Below are 6038 nucleotides of genomic sequence, written 5' to 3'. Positions count from 1 at the left end.
CAATTGGTCCATGGGATCCTCCTGAAATTGCACCGCCCCAAACTTCAAAGCCGTGTCGCTCAGCTCTTGGGAGTTTGGTCCCGGCTCAGCCAGAACCCAAGGGTTCGTCCCACCCCCCCATCCTCCCCTTCCCATTGGTTGCATTGAACGTCAATCAAGAAATGCGGGCTCCCATTGGCCACCTCGGAGGCAACGGCCTTGCAAATGACCTGTCAATCACGGGTTGCAACAAAGGGACGGTCGCCCCAGCAACCGCCGGAGCGTCCTCTTTGCCCATTGGTCCGATTCGTCCGGACGTCACAATGGACTCCCCTCGCTATTGGTCGCCTTGGGCGGTTGCCCGGGGCAACGGAGCCCCACGCTCACCTGTCAATCACGGGAAGGCCCCCCCAGCAACGCGTCTTGTGTTTTTTTGTTTGCGCTGCCCGGGGCAACGGGTCCTTGTTTGTTGCACGGTTGGCGTCTGTTTTGCAACTGCAAACGGATGCAAATCCTTCAATGCAAAAAAACAGACAAGTCTACCCGAAAGATTAGCCACCCGCAAAAAAACGACCCTCAACATTGCACTCGAACTGGATGCACCAGAGAGAGAGAGCACTTCAGTGCAGTTGGTGGAACAGAAAGAAAGTCTTGCATTGATGCAGCGCCTTGCACGACCACCCGACGTCCCTAAGCGCTTTGCAGCCAATAAAGTACTTTTTGCAGTGTGGTCACTGTTGTAATGTAGGAAATCCGACATCCAATTTGTGCACAGCAAGCTCCCACAAACAAGCAATGTGATCAATGACCGAATCATCTGCTTTGGTGATGTTGATTGAGGGATAAATATGCATCGAATCATAGAAAGTGACAGCACGGCAGGAGGCCACTTCGGCCCATCCTCTCCTCGCCGGCCAACAAAGAAACATAGAAACATAGAAGATAGGAGCAGGAGTAGGCCATTCGGCCCCTCGAGCCTGTTCCGCCATTCAATGAGATCATGGCTGATCATCCAAATTCAGTACCCTGTCCCTGCCTTCTCCCCATATCCCTTGATTCCTTTAGCTAAAGAAATATATCTAACTCCTTCTTGAATATATTTAATGAATTGGCCTCAACTGCCTTCTGTGGTAGAGAATTCCACAGGTTCACCACTCTCTGGGTGAAGAAATTCCTCCTCATCTCAGTCCAAAATGGCTTACCCCTTATCCTTGGACTATGACCTGTGGTTCTGGACTCCCCGACCATTGGGAACATCCTTCCTGCATCTAGTCTGTCTAGTCCTGTTAGAATTTTATAAGATTCAATGAGATCCCCTCTCGTTCTTCTAAACTCTAGCGAATATAAGCCCGATCGACCCAATCTCTCTTCATACGTCATTCCTGCCATCCCAGGTATCAGTCTGGTGAATCTTTGCTGCACTCCCTCCATGGCAAGAACATCATTCCTCAGATAAGGCGACCAAAACTGCACACAATACTCAAGGTGTTGTCTCACCAAGGCCCTGTACAACTGCAGCAAGACATCCTTGCTCCTGTACTTGAATCCTCTTGCTGTGAAGGCCAACATACCATTTGCCTTCTAACCGCCTGCTGCACCTGCATGCTTACCTTCAGCGACTGGTGCACAAGGACACTCAGGTCTCGTTGCACTTCCCCTTCTCCCAATATATTGCCGTTCAGATAATAATCTGCCTTCCTGTTTTTGCCACCAAAGTAGATAACCTCGCATTTATCCACATTATACTGCATCTGCCATGCATCTGCCCAATCACTCACCTGTCCAAATCATACTGGAGTTTCTTGGCATTCTCCTCACAGCAAACACGCCCACACCAGCTTTGTGTCGTCTGCAAACAACCCTCTGGGTGAAGACATTTCCCCTCAAATCCCTTCTAAACCTTCCACCAATTACTTTAAATCTGTGCCCCCTGGTTTTTGACCCCTCTGCTAAGGGAATAGGTCCTTTCTATCCACTTTATCTGGGCCCCTCATAATTTTATACACCTCAATAAGGTCTCCCCTCAGCTTCCTCTCTTCCAAGGAAAACAGACCCAGCCTATCCAGTCTTTCCTCATAGCTAAGATTCTCTACTCCCAGCAACATCCTTGTAAATCTCCTCTGTACCCTCTCTAGTGCAATCACATCTTTCCTGTAATGTGGTGACCAGAACTGCACGCAATACTCTAGCTGAGGCCTAACTAGTGTTTTATACAGTTGAAGCATAACCCCTCCTGCTCTTGTATTCTATACCACGGCTAATAAAGGCAAGCATTCCGTATGCCTTCTTAACCACCTTATCTACCTGGCCTGCTGCCTTCAGGGATCTGTGGACATACACTCCAAGGTCCCTTTGTCCTCTACACTACTCAGTGTCCTAACATTTAATGTGTACTCCCTTTCCTTGTTAGCCCTACCCAAATGCAATACCTCAAAATATTGGCCTCAGGGCACTGGGGAGAAATCCCCCCCTGCTCTTCTTCGACATAGCGGCCATGGGATCTTTTACATCCAGCTGAGAGGGCAGATGGGGCCTCGGTTTAACGTCTCATCCGAAAGCTGGCACCTCTGACAGTGCAGCGCTCCCTCAGTACTGCATCTCCGACAGTGCAGCGCGCCCTCAGTACTGCCCCTCCGACAGTGCAGTGCTCCCTCAGTACTGCCCCTGAGAGTGCAGCACTCCCTCAGTACTGCCCCGAGAGTGCAGCACTCCCTCAGTACTGCCCCTCTGACAGTGCAGCGCTCCCTCAGTACTGCCCCTCCAACAGTGCAGCGCTCCCTCAGCACTGCCCCTCCGACAGAGCAGCACTTCCTCAGTACAGCCCCTCCGACAGTGCAGCGCTCCCTCAGTACTGCCCCTCCGACAGTGCAGCGCTCCCTCAGCACTGCCCCTCTGACAGTGCAGCGCTCCCTCAGCACTGCCCCTCCGACAGTGTACCGCTCCATCAGTACTGCCCCTCTGACAGAGCAGCACTTCCTCAGTACAGCCCCTCTGACAGTGCAGCGCTCCCTCAGTACTGCACCTCCTACAGTGCGGCACTCCCTCAGTACTGTCCTTGCGACAGTGCAACATTCCCACACTACTGTCCCTCCGACAGTGCAGCGCTCCCTCGGTACTGCCCCTCCAACAGTGCAGCACTCCCTCAGTACTGCCCCTCCGGCAGTGCGGTGCTCCCTCGGTACTGCCCCTCCGTCAGTGCAGCACTCCCTCAGTACTGCCCCTCCGACAATGCAGCTCTCCCTTGGTACTGCCCCTCCAACAGTGCAGCACTCCCTCAGTACTGCCCCTCTGAGAGTGAAGCACTCCCTCAGTACTGCCCCTCTGACAGTGCAGCGCTCCCTCAGCACTGCCCGTCTGAGAGTGCAGCACTCCCTCAGTACTGCCCCTCTGACAGAGCAGCACTTCCTCAGTACTGCCCCTCCGACAGTGCAGCACTCCCTCAGTACCGCCCCTCCGACAGTGCAGCACTCCCTCAGTACCGCCCCTCCGACAGTGCAGCACTCCCTCAGTACTGCCCCTCCAACAGTGCAGCACTCCCTCAGTACTGCCCCTCTGAGAGTGAAGCACTCCCTCAGTACTGCCCCTCTGACAGTGCAGCGCTCCCTCAGCACTGCCCGTCTGAGAGTGCAGCACTCCCTCAGTACTGCCCCTCTGACAGAGCAGCACTTCCTCAGTACTGCCCCTCCGACAGTGCAGCACTCCCTCAGTACCGCCCCTCCGACAGTGCAGCACTCCCTCAGTACCGCCCCTCCGACAGTGCAGCACTCCCTCAGTACTGCCCCTCCGACAGTGCAGCACTCCCTCAGTACCGCCCCTCCGATAGTGCAGCGCTCCCTCAGTGCTGTCCCTCCGACAGTAGCCATGGTGTGGAGATGCCGGAGTTGGACTGGGGTGGACAAATGTAAGAAGTCACACAACACCAGGTTATAGTCCAACAGCTTTATTTGAAATCACAAGCTTTCGGAGCGCTGCTCCTTCTTCAGGTGAAGTGGAGAAATGCATAAAGACACAGCTTATATAGTCAGAGAATCATGTCAGATGTTTACAGGTAACCTTTCCAACTGCCATTAATCACACCTCGGCAGAGAGATAATCACAGCAGTCAAAGGTGTGAATGGTGTCCAAACAGGTCAGTCAGGGAAACATTACATCAAAGAACAATGAGGTGGGGTCACAAGGGGTCAAATATTGCAGATGCTGGGGTCTGTATGAAAAACAAAAAAACAGACAAAAAACATTTTTTTTGGCTGGAAATCACAGCAGGTCCAGCCGCATCTGTGTAGAGAGAATAAGCCAATGTCGACTCGAGTCTGGATGACTCTGCATCAGGTGGGGTTACATGTAGCGTGACATGAACCCAAGATCTCGGTTGAGGCCGTCCTCATGGGTGCGGAACTTGGCTATCAGTTTCTGCTCGACGATTTTGCGTTGTCGTGTGTCTCGAAGGCCGCCTTGGAGAATGCTTACCCGAAGATCGGAGGCTGAATGTCCTTGACTGCTGAAGTGTTCCCCGACTGGGAGGGAACACGCCTGCCTGGTGATTGTTGCGCGGTGTCCGTTCATCCGTTGTCGCAGTGTCTGCATGGTCTCGCCGATGTACCATGCTCCGGGGCATCCTTTCCTGCAACGTATGAGGTAGACAACGTTGGCTTGTTCTCTCTGCACAGATGCGGCTGGACCTGCTGTGATTTCCAGCCAAAAAAAATGTTTTTTGTCTGTTTTTTTGTTTTTCATACAGACCCCAGCATCTGCAATATTTGACCCCTTGTGACCCCACCTCATTGTTCTTTGATGTAATGTTTCCCTGACTGACCTGTTTGGACACCATTCACACCTTTGACTGCTGTGATTATCTCTCTGCCGAGGTGTGATTAATGGCAGTTGGAAAGGTTACCTGTAAACATCTGACATGATTCTCTGACTATATAAGCTGTGTCTTTATGCATTTCTCCACTTCACCTGAAGAAGGAGCAGCGCTCCGAAAGCTTGTGATTTCAAATAAAGCTGTTGGACTATAACCTGGTGTTGTGTGACTTCTTACATTCCTCCGACAGTGCAGCACTCCCTCAGTACTGCCCCTCCGACAGTGCAGCACTCCCTCAGTACCGCCCCTCCGATAGTGCAGCGCTCCCTCAATGCTGTCCCTCCGACAGTGCAGCACTCCCTCAGTACCGCCCCTCCGACAGTGCAGTGTTCCCTCAGTTACGCCCCTCCGACAGTGCAGCACTCCCTCAGTACCACTCCTCCAACAGTGCAGCACTCCCTCGGTGCTGCCCCTCCGTCAGTGCAGCACTCCCTCAGTACCGCCCCTCCGGCAGTGCAGAGCTCCCTCAGTACTGCCCCTCCGACAGTGCAGCGCTCTCTCATTACTGCCCCTCCGACAGTGCAGCGCTCCCTCAGTACTGCCCCTCCGTCAGTGCAGCACTCCCTCAGTACCGCTCCTCCGACAGTGCAGCGCTCCCTCAGTACTGCCCCTCTGACAGTGCAGCACTCCCTCAGTACCGCACCTCCGATAGTGCAGCGCTCCCTCAGTGCTGCCCCTCCGTCAGTGCAGCACTCCCTCAGTACCGCCCCTCCGATAGTGCAGCACTCTCTCAGTACTGCCCTTCCGACAGTGCAGCACTCCCTCAGTACCGCCCCTCCGACAGTGCAGCGCTCCCTCAGTACTGCCCCTCCGGCAGTGCGGTGCTCCCTCGGTACTGCCCCTCCGTCAGTGCAGCACTCCCTCAGTACTGCCCCTCCGACAATGCAGCTCTCCCTTGGTACTGCCCCTCCAACAGTGCAGCACTCCCTCAGTACTGCCCCTCTGAGAGTGAAGCACTCCCTCAGTACTGCCCCTCTGACAGTGCAGCGCTCCCTCAGCACTGCCCGTCTGAGAGTGCAGCGCTCCCTCAGTACTGCCCCTCTGACAGAGCAGCACTTCCTCAGTACTGCCCCTCCGACAGTGCAGCGCTCCCTCAGTACCGCCCCTCCGACAGTGCAGCGCTCCCTCAGTACTGCCCCTCTGACAGTGCAGCACTCCCTCAGTACCGCCCCTCCGACTGTGCAGCACTCCCTCA

The sequence above is a fragment of the Somniosus microcephalus genome, unplaced genomic scaffold, assembly GCF_052327205.1.
Source record: "Somniosus microcephalus isolate GS21.2 unplaced genomic scaffold, FLI_Smic_1.0 unresolved_chr3, whole genome shotgun sequence".
Classification (NCBI taxonomy): Eukaryota; Metazoa; Chordata; class Chondrichthyes; order Squaliformes; family Somniosidae; genus Somniosus; species Somniosus microcephalus.
The sequence above is the reverse complement of the archived record's forward strand: the minus strand, read 5'-3'. Positions refer to the sequence as shown.